This window comes from Tenrec ecaudatus, chromosome 7 (assembly GCF_050624435.1).
Source record: "Tenrec ecaudatus isolate mTenEca1 chromosome 7, mTenEca1.hap1, whole genome shotgun sequence".
Classification (NCBI taxonomy): domain Eukaryota; kingdom Metazoa; phylum Chordata; class Mammalia; order Afrosoricida; family Tenrecidae; genus Tenrec; species Tenrec ecaudatus.
In genome coordinates this window covers 131,847,733-131,857,772 of record NC_134536.1, presented here as the reverse complement: position 1 = coordinate 131,857,772, position 10,040 = coordinate 131,847,733, and positions in this window count along the sequence as shown.

Genomic DNA, 10,040 nt, shown 5'->3' with positions numbered 1-10,040 from the left:
AGCCAATCAAGGTGCAAAGGAGCAATGATGAAAAATACAACTTTCCTCTAGTTCCTAAATGCTTCCTACTCCCCCACTATCATGATCCCAATTCTACCTTGCATGTCTGGCTAGACCAGAGGATGGACACTGAAACAGAAAGTAACCAGAAACACAGGGAATCCAGGACAGATGATCCCTTCAGGACCAGTGGTGTGAGTGGTGACACTGGGAACATAGAGGGAGGGTGAGTTGGAAAGGGGGACCCGATTATAAGGATCTACATGTGACCTCCTCTCTGGGGGATGGACAGCAGAAAAGTGGATGAAGGGAGATGTCAGATAGGGCAAGATATGCCAAAATAATAATTTATAAATTATCAAGTGTTCATGAGGGAGGGAGCAGGAGGCGAGAGAGGGGGAAAATTGAGGACCTGATGCCAGAGTCTTAAATGAGAGCAAATGTTTTGAGAATGATGAGGGCAATGAATGTACAAATGTTCTTTACAAAAATGATGTATGTATGGATTGTGATAAGATTTGTATGAACCCCTAATAAAATTATTAAAAATAATAACAATAAAAGACTTTTTTGAAAAAAATAAAATGTGGTGTTGGTGAATAATATTTAAAGTGCCGTGAACTTACCTACCAACACACATCTGTCCTGGAAGAAGTACAGCCAGAATGCTCCTCAGAGGCAAGGATGGTGAGACCTTACCTCATAAACGTTGGACATGTTGTCAGGAGAGGCCAGTCCCAGGAAAAGGACATCAGATTTGATAAGGCAGAGGGACAGTGATAAAGAGAAAAGTCCTCAATGAGAAGGAGTGGCACAGCGGCTGCAACAATAACTGTGAAGATGGCCCAGGACCGGACAGTGTTTTGTTCTGCTGTGCATTGAGTGACTACGAGTTGTAACTGACTAGATAGCACTTAACAACAAGAAGAAATGGCAAACAAAGTTGTCAATATTTCATCTTGCTTGGGTCCACAGGCAATGCTCATGCAAGCAGCAGTCAAGAGATCAAATGATGCATCTAAAATGTCTAAAATCAGGGAGGTTACTTTGAGGTCTAAAGTATGCTAATCCAAGCCATGGTGTTTTTATTGGCCTCGTGTGCATGTGGAAGTGGGATATTGAGTAAGGAAGACTGAAGAAGAATTGATGCGATTGAATTGTGCTACTGGTGAAAAATATTGACAGCACTACAGGCTGCCGAAAGAACAAACAAATCTGTCCTAAAAGACGTACAGCCAGAATGCTCCTTCAAAGCAAGAATGGAGAGACTTTGTGCCACGTACTTTGGACATGTTGTCAGGAGAGTCATGGTTCTTGAGAAATAGAGGGGCAGTGAAAAGAGGAAGACCCTCAGCGGGATGGATTGGCATACAGGCTGCATTAATGGCCTCAAAAATAACAACTGTGAGGGTGGTGTAGGGGTGAGCAGTGTTTTGTTGTACACAAGGTGCTGTGAGTTGGAACTCACTGGATGGCACTTGGCAACAACAGCAAATTAACTGATAAAGTAGAAAATTAAGAAGAGATGATTTTTGACAATACAGTAAACAACTTTGACTAATACTCCATTTGCTCTTAAGTGTAAATGGTACATAAACTAGATTATTCTGGGACATAAGACAAATCTCAAGGTATTTGAAATCGTTCAAATCAAAGTACATTCTCTGAACACAATGGCACTATAGTAGAAATCAGTAACAGAAAGATCATTAAAAATCTCCATATATTTGAAAACCAAATCCCAGACTTAAGAATGATGGATGGCTTAAAGAATAAATTTAAAAGAAAATTAGAAAGTGTTTGATCTCAATGAAAGAGGAGCAAAAAGTAAAAATTTAGGAATGCTTCTAAAGTATTTCTCAAAAGAAAAATTGTAGTTGTAGAGGTAGCTCTCTTTATATAAAAACAACAACAACAACAAAAATGCCCTTAAATCGATAAAACTTACCAGACTGAGAGGAGAAATAATAGAGAAAATACATTACTAATGGCAGAAATAATAGCAGTGACATCACTGTCGATTCTATGTATATGAAAAGGATAATGATGGACTATTTTGAGCACATTTATGTCATTAAATCTGACAGCTTAGATGGCATGGATAAATTTATTGAAAAATTCAAACTTCCAAACTTTAGGCAAGAAGAAAAAGCCAATCCAGAATAATCTACATCAATTAAACAAATTTAACTTGTAACATCAACATTTAATTAAAATCACTTTTTGCCTGAAACCTTCAAAGAAGCCACTGTGGTTCTGTACCAAAAGCACCTGGCTGCTATCCAAAGGTGGGCATTTCGGATCCATCGGCTACAGATGAGAAAGATGTGATAGTGTATGTCCATAAAGATTGCAGTCTTGCAAACCCTGTGGACCAGTTCTACTCTGTCTTATAGGGTCACTGGGTTGTAATGGACTAAGCAGTTATTGTTTTATTTATTTTAATCTTCAATAAAATAAAAGATTTTCAAAAGTAGCTGTTTTCACTAGTAAATTATACTATTTTAAAACAAACAGTACCATATTGAAATGACAAATATTTTCTTATATTTTTATCACAATTCGAAAAAGAAAGGATGCTAATCCAACACTTTTCCAGAAAATTGAAGAGAAACCAATTTCCAACACATGTTGGAAGCCAGCATTACCTATAATTTCACCATGTTTATTCAACCTGTCTGATGAACTATATGAAACTGGTCTATATGAAGAACAACACAGTGTCAGCTTTGGGTGAGTGGGGGAGGGGCACACTAATTTAAGGCCTGTAGTAGATTGATGACACAATCTTGCTTGCTCAAAGTGACGCTGACTTGAAGCACTTACAGATGAAGATCAAGGACTGTAGCCTTCGGTAGAGTTACATCTCAACATAAAATAAAATCCTCACACAATAAACAACATCATGATAAATTGCATAAAGATTTAAGTAGGCAAGGATTGAATTTTGCTTTGGTTTCACAATCAATGCTCATGGAAGCAGCAGTCAAGAAATCATATAACACATCTCATATGGGCAAATCTGCTGTAAAAGGCTTCTTGGAGGTGTTGAAAAGCAAAGCATTGAGAAAGAGTGTTGGCTTGAGACAAGCCATGGTAATTTCAAAAAGCTGGACAATGAATAAGGGAGATAAAAGAATGGATGAATCTGAATTATGGTGTTGCTGAAGAAGATTGAATATAGTACGTTGTTCTTGTTGTTAGGTGCCATCCAGTCAGGTCCAACCCATAGCAACCTTATGCAAAACCTAACAACACATTGCCCAGTCCTGCACATCCTCTAAGGGGTTCCTTTGCTGCAGTCCATTGTCGCGGCCACTGTGTCAATTCATCTCACTAAGGCCTTCTTCTCTGATGTCCGTCTACTTTATCAAGCATGATGTCCTTCTCCAGGGACCGGTCTCTCCGGACAACTTATCCAAAGCATGTGAGGCGAAGCCTTGCCATCCTTGCCTTTAAGAAGGATACCGTGCTAAGGAACATACCATAGATGATCAGAAAGAAGAATACATCTATTTTGGGAAAAGTTGGCAGGACTTCATCTCATCTACTTTGGATATGTTATCAGGAGGGACCAATCCCTAAAGAAGGACACCAGGCTTGGAAGGGAGTGAGTAAAACAGAGGAAGACGCTCTAGGAGATTGACACAGTGGCTACAATGGGATCAAGCATAGCAACATTGACTTTAGTGGTTGGCGTATAATTTGAATAATATTTTGTCTGATATTCATTGCAAATGTACAGATATTATTTTATTATAGTCAGCGTTAACCTCGAAGGTAAACTTGGGAATACTATTTTTGACAATGAAGTCAAGGTCATTCCTCTTCAATATGTCATTCCTGGCATGATAGACCACATGATTATACCATTTACCATTGCCAGTACCAATCCATTTTAGCTCATGTGTTCCATTTCACTTTGTGTTGACTTCTAATTTTTCTATATTCATGCTTCGTGTGTTCCATGTTTGATTATAAATGGATGTTTTTAGCTTTGTTTTCTCATTTTTGAGTTAGACCTCATTGTGATACTAAAATTTTGTGTTAACGTGGCTGGGTCAGGATCCTCAGTAGTTTGACACTAAATCCTTCCCCATAATGTGATCCACTCAACTCCTTACTAAGGTCACCGCCCGATGATGTCTCCTTGGGAATGTGGTCTCTTTCATATACATAAATAGATGAAATGTCTCTGTCTCCCTGTCTCTGTTTCTCTCTCTCTTGCTGGTGTGCATCCTGAGTCTGTTGCATTGATCTTTGGACTTGGGTTGGTGGCCGCCATGCTGACTGACAGCCCGGGGAGCTGTTACAGCCTGCCATGTTGCCTGTCATCCTTGGAGTCACTCAGCTCTGTCTCCATTAGCTAATAGTCTTCCAGCTTCCTGGTTTGTCTCCCAACTTCTAAATTATTGGTGCCAGCACCTGTGTAAGTCAAAGGGCTTCCATCTAACCACAGACGTGAGCCAGCCTGGGCTTGCCTTGTCTGCAGCTATGTGGGCGACTCTCGATATGAATTTCATTCATATACATGTATATGACTGATTTTGTTTCTCTAGAGAACCTAGCCGAACACACCCATTAACAAATGAAGATCTCATAAGCTTTTCTCCGTCCCCGTCATTAAGGTCAACTCTACTTTGAGGAGGCAGCTCTTCCCCAGTCATATTTTAAATGTCTTCCATCTCCAGGGGCTAAACTACTGGAACTGAGTGTTCTGCTCTAGTCATAATGTCCCCAGTAATCGCTCCCTCAGAAGTGAATAGGCTAGTCCTTCCTCCTAGTGTGGGCTTAGTTTGGAAGCTCCACCGAAACCTATCCACCATGCCAGTATTCAAATTACCAGTGGCCCAGCTTCCAGCGTCACAGCAAGACAAAAGCCACCAGAGTATGACAAACTGACAGGCGAGTGGAGAAAGATTACCTTATTTCCCATACTGGTCATCAGGTTGCAGAAGGGAGCAAGAGAGAAAGCAGTACCCCTTGAAGGACATGGGTTCCCCTGGGCTTTCTGAGCCTTTTCAAGCCTTTCAGAGATGTCTTTTGTTGATGGGAAACAGAAGCTAAGATGTTGACATTCAGACGGTCTGAATTGCCACCCAGCTGCCAATTCCTGTGTAGTCTCAGGCCACGTGTCTAGATGACACCTTCTTCAGTCAACAGGAAGATGGGCCTAAAGAATCACATGTACCCTGTGCTTATTAATAGGCACCATCAAGTCTGTTCCTACTCAAAGTGACCCCATGTACAACAGATTGTAGCACTGCCCAGCCCGGACGCCATCCTCACAATTATTGTGTTGAAGCCCCTCGCTTCAGCCACTGTCCATCCATCTCCTTCAGGGGCTTCCCCTTTTTCACGGACTTTACCAAGCATGATGTGCTTTCCCATGGACCGGTCTCTCCTGGTAACATGGCCAAAACATGTACGATGGTATCACCATGCTAGCTTCTAAGGAATATTCTACTGCACTTCTCCAAGACACATTTGGTCCACAGGAATGTCAATATTCTTCACTAACCTATGTTTCAAGTAAAGCATAACTCCCTAGAGTGGTGTCACATGTACAAAGGGGAGGGGCTGCAATCACAGCCGACACGCAGGCCTCTCCTCTTAGAGGTCAGACCATGACTGAAACCTACTCTGAAGATATAAACCCACACTGCAGGATCAACCCCACATCCTCACTGACTTCTCCAACAGGTCAGGGCTTGGTTTATCGATCTCTACTGCCATCTGAGGAGCTTCTGCCTTTGAGCGACTATCAACGTCAGTACATTTCCCAATACTACATGTCTTCTCCCCCTCCAGAATCTCGTTGATGATTATTAGAAACTGTGAAAATTTCTCGTAGGTTCAGGGTTCCTGCCCTCCAGTTAAAGCTACAGGGTCCGTGCACAGAACTGGGTCTGAGTGGAGGAGGCTGGCTTGGTGGGCGGGGCCAACCACAAGCATGACAGTTATATTGGCAGTTCATTTACTCCCTCATTAAAGTAATTTTTTTTTTGAAAGATGGGGTCAACCTGACTTCCTAGACAGCACACCACCAGAGGCTCAGTTTGTGAGGACCTGCCAGGCCATCCCTCTTCCCTGAGACTACTTGTGGAAGAAGCTTCTAGATCATGTTCCAGTACCACTGTCCTGCCCTGGCCATCTTGCTGTGGAGTGTGGGCCTCCCTGCCCAGGCAGTGGGTCAGGCTTTGTACAGGAGCCCCACCGCCCCCACCAAACCACTTGTCTCCTCCTTTCAAGCTTTCTCCTTCCACCGCTTTATGTTTTTCTCTTGTAAAGAGAACTCCCTTCTCCCATCCCAAGAATGACAGGCTCCTGAGGGTTGTGAAGGAGGCCCTGATCTCAGGGAACAAGTATGTGCCTTGACTCTCCTTGTGTTTGTGTGTATTTTCCTCTGAGATGCCTCTCTCACTCCCCTCAGTTCTCACCTCTGCTCAGCTCTGACCCAGAGGGTTTTCCATTTGCCATCAACATGGAAATGTGGCTCTGTACATGAACCTGTTTCCCCGCTTTTGTGTATCATCTTGCTCCTCCAAATGGTCCTGTGCCGGGGACCTGTCGGACTCAAAGACCTGCTCTTTCTGTTACCCCGGCCCCAGTGAAGGCCCTTATATTCCAGGATTCGGTGGAAAATTTGCTTTAATAAAGATTTCACTCCATTATTACTGCATGGATTTATGATTGGTGTGGTGACTCAGAAATAAATGCCCAAGGCCCTGTTTTCCTTCCCACCTAAAGTTGGTGGCTTTAGTTGGTTCTCCAGGGAAATGGGCAATGCAGGGGATGGCAGGGCTGGTATAGGTACTTCTTCCAGGTCCTCCGCCTCTTCCTTTGAGTGATGCTCACTACCATCTACAGGAGGGGCCTCTGATCTACATCCTGTCAGCAGTCAATTTACCAGCCACCTGGAAGCTCCTTCCGAGCATGTCCATTACTATAGGATAAAAACAAGGAACAAGTGTGTCCACTGGAAGGTCAGCTCACTCTGAAGTATGTGGGAGGGGATAGTCACACTGCGGGACTGTTACTTTAATTGCTATATCTTCATGACTCGAGCGTTCTACTCTGACACACCAGGGGTCGCTGTGAGTCAGAATGAACCCCATGGCAACTGGTGGGAGGTTCTCAGTGGTACAAATGGTTAACTCAGCTCCTGAATCAAAGGCTGGAAATAGATTTGAGTCCATCTACTGGTCCCTTGGAAGAAAAGCCAGATACTCTGCTTTCACGTTAGGCAACGTTGACAATCCAAAGGAGCAGCGCTAGTCTGAGCCACATGGGGCCACCATGAGTTGGAATCAACTCGATGGCAATTAGAATGTTTTTATAACTTAGTGCATCCATACTTTGGACGAGGGCAATAGGAGACGCTGGTGGTTACATAAACTGGTGTCAATTTGGGACTTGAGTGGATTAAGAGTGAAGGAGTGGAGTCTAGTCTATCAATCCAGTCATAGCTATTGAGGCCTCTGTGTGGGCATGGCCTTCTCCTGAGGATTCTGGGAACTGCTGAATTTTCTCTTATAAGGCAGGAGACATTTCTCTCTCTCTCTCTGTTCATTCCCTGAGCGATGCTCTACTGACAGAACACATGGTGTTACACCCTGGGAACTGGAGAAGCCACATAGACTTACCCTGATGCAACCAGACCTCTGGAGCCAGAGAAGCCACATAGAGGCCCCTGCTGTCACTGAGATGCTTATAATGCCACCCTATCCACAAGACTTCCAACCCACTGGCATGTAATCCTCTGCATTCAGCATCATTGTATGTATTTCATGAGTCTGAAGAGGACTTTATAGATTGGTATCAGACATATGATCTAATATTGGACTTATGAACTTGATCTGGACTGGGTTGGGACATTTTCTAAATAGTCTACCCAGACTAACACAGAGACTTATTAGGAAACACATTACTCATGGGAGGGAGTTGCTTTCATTACAATGTGCAGGAAAGAGTGCTGGTGTCCCATTGGCCTGAGCTGGGAAACTGGGAGGTACTGAGTGACTCTCTGAGACCTCCCAGTTGGTAGTGAAAGAGTAGAACTCAAAGCATCCACTTAGGAGGACTTCGGCGGTTGCCCAGTGACCTTGTCACCCTTTCACTTTTTTGCTTCTTTTTTTAATGTCGTGGTCAACATAATTGGTTTGTCAAGAGAATAAGAGGCATCCCTAAGATTTCCAAGACTCCCCAGGGTGCTCACAGAAGAGCCAGGGAGTTGCCTTTTGCCATGGCTCTGTGGTCTTCAAAGTAGCAGTAATGGTGGCATTGGTGGCAGAAACGTAGGTCCACAGTCCATAATAGCCTCAAAGCGCTCCCTTCTTCAGAGGGATGGTGAATTCAAGCAAGAGAATCATGCGTGATCAGAATAATACCATTTGACTGGGCTATGGATGCTTATTTGGAGATCACGGATCTATTTCCATCCCTGAGACTCCATGGGTATAACACATGTATAATAAGCATTAATGCCCTGTCATTTTTAACAGCGCTATCATTGATTCATTACACGAATTACCATGAGTCAATGAATTCTCAAATCCACAGTCTCAAATCCTATGAGTTATTTGTGGAGCGAGAGCGAGAGCGAGAGCGAGAGCGAGAGCACCGGAATCAGGGAAAGATTTTCAGCTCTTGTGAAGGAGAGGCTATATGGAACGGTGGCCTTGGCTGAGGAGGGAATTCCCATTCTGTGCAGCTGTATTTCTGCTCCCACTGTCCTCTCCTCCCGCCAACCTCTGCGTTGAAAAGCAAACCATGACCCCGAACTATGTATTGCCCAGTTTGTCAGAACACATTTACAGGATCTCATCACACGAGGAACCGCAGCAGACAGAGGGATACCATTAAATATTTGCTCAATGTGTTTCTTCCTTCTTCTTTGCTTATGGTAGGCTGGATCTTTTATCGTCGTTCACCTCACGGGCTGTGATTCCTTCCACAAAACTCACTGACATCTCACTCTCCTGGACAATTCGTTAGGGAACTTCAGGACAATGCCAGTTATCAAGTGATCCCCCCACTTTCCCCTAACTAGCCATGTGACCTTTAAGAAAGGACTGAACCTCTCGGTCTCAATTTCCTCAGCTGTAAAACGGCCGATGAATTCGGATGTCCCTGAGATTGGTGAGGATGATGAGGAAGAGCCCATCTAGAATACATGACATGTTTACCACCACATCTGGCAAGTAGCACAAGCTGCCTTTTCCCTGCTTAATTGGCTCTTTCATTCAAAAGAGCCTTGCATCCATGGTGCCTCACAAGCAAGAGGGGGAAGAATTGGCTGTCTCCCATATATGACTCCTTCCGTGTCTGGTGGTGGTTCAAGTTCTATCCAGATGCTATCAAAATTTCTGAAAAAATTCTACACCACCACCCCCCTGGCCCGCCCACTCACCTCCCCGCGGCCCCCGCCCTCCCTCGTAGAAACAGTCTTCAAGAGGTCTGAATATGGCAAATGGATGCAGTCTGCAGCAAACTGGAAAGCTGGAGCTGCGTACTGTCTGTGACATGATAAATGGGGCTGTGTCCTGAGCTCTCTAGCATTCCAGAGAAAATCTCTATCGGTCTTTCAAATGCAATGGACACACCCCTGGCTTCCTAACGTGCATCTTTGATGGAGTTGAAAGTCTTTGCCTTCCCACAAAGAGGAACTCAAGTCTCAAAACAGATGTGACGAGGAGGTGGGCCCTCCTTGTCTCTTGACCTCACCTATGGGGACTAATATGGTCCAACCCTGCCTACACCCAATCCTTCCCCAGCACTCTGCCCTTCCTTCTCCCCCATACAGAGGTGGGGGATGGATGGGTTCGATTCGCATCCTGCATCTGGAGAGCTTCCGATTCTGCTCCTGGTACCTGGCTGGTTTTTTCTCTACCGAATCTCTCTTTATTCCCATTTTGCTCTTGTTGTTTTTGTTTTCTGCATAGCCAACAAGGGACCATGCTTTTTGATCTCGGTAATAGCTGGACCGGCCCTGAGAGCTGAGAGATCCTGTGTCCATGGAGAGCTCTGGGCAGTGCTGC